This window comes from Plasmopara halstedii (genome assembly GCF_900000015.1).
Source record: "Plasmopara halstedii genome assembly, contig: Scaffold_2061, whole genome shotgun sequence".
Classification (NCBI taxonomy): Eukaryota; Oomycota; class Peronosporomycetes; order Peronosporales; family Peronosporaceae; genus Plasmopara; species Plasmopara halstedii.
This window is the reverse complement of record NW_020188969.1, coordinates 1,768,263-1,768,615: the sequence shown is the minus strand read 5'-3', so window position 1 is coordinate 1,768,615 and position 353 is coordinate 1,768,263.

Genomic DNA, 353 nt, shown 5'->3' with positions numbered 1-353 from the left:
GACAAGTGCATCTTTGGCGCAGAAGAGATTCCCTTTTTAGGGTGCTTCATTGGGAAGCTTGGCCTTCGAGCCGATCCCGCTGAGGTCAAGGCCATTGTAGCCTGACCGGTTCCAAAGAACTAGAAGGACTTGCGTAAGTGGCTTGGACTTGCCAATTACTTGCACAAGTACAGCGTAAACTACGCAGAAATGGCCCGGCCATTATCCAATCTCCTTAAAAAGGATACGGAATGGTGTTGGAACACCGAACATCAGGAAGCTTTTGGTGGGGTAAAAGACAGCCTCCTGCATGCACCAATACTGGCGCTGCCAGACCCCGATCGTCCTTTCAGCGTCGTCTGTAACGCTTCGGT